The following is a 464-nucleotide window of genomic DNA, read 5'->3' as shown; positions in this document are numbered from 1 at the left end:
ATGTTGAACTGTTTCTACAGTAGCCCAGAAAGGACAAACCAAACACAGATAGGGACTTTCTTTGCAAGTTTTGTAGCCACCGTAGTGTCTCCTAAACACAACTCATTCTAATTCCCAGGTTGTGAAATACAGACTCTAGCGGTGTAGTCGCAATCTGCAACTTCATTACTAGATGCCACTAAATCATCCACACTGGTCCTTAGAGTATGGAGCAAAGAGCCAGCAGACAATTATCTTTGCTTAGCTAAATACAGAAAGCCGGGGGGGAAACAAAGGTTTAAAAACAACAACCTGCCTACCATCACCTTTAATGCTCCCTAATTAACATGTTCTATCTTGTTTGTTTAATATGTACAAAAACCAAAGTGTAAAAATGTGTGGTTTTATGGGGAGTTCTCCGGTTATCAGCATATAACTCCTCTATGCACCTGCCACCCCCACAGTTGCCAGAACTTCCCCAAAAG

At 41.6% G+C, this 464-nt stretch overlaps 1 protein-coding gene across 1 annotated transcript in view; it reads left to right on the top strand.

Annotated features, from left to right (window-relative positions):
- The window catches only part of adra1aa (adrenoceptor alpha 1Aa), a 12,575-nt gene that overhangs the window by 3,159 nt on the left and 8,952 nt on the right, over positions 1-464 (top strand). The window lies entirely within an intron of this gene.

Source organism: Morone saxatilis, unplaced genomic scaffold (genome assembly GCF_004916995.1).
Source record: "Morone saxatilis isolate NCDOM2014 unplaced genomic scaffold, NCSU_SB_2.0 Contig16, whole genome shotgun sequence".
Lineage (NCBI taxonomy): Eukaryota > Metazoa > Chordata > Actinopteri > Moronidae > Morone > Morone saxatilis.
Note: the sequence above shows the minus strand (reverse complement) of the source record. Positions and strands in the feature narration are given on the sequence as shown.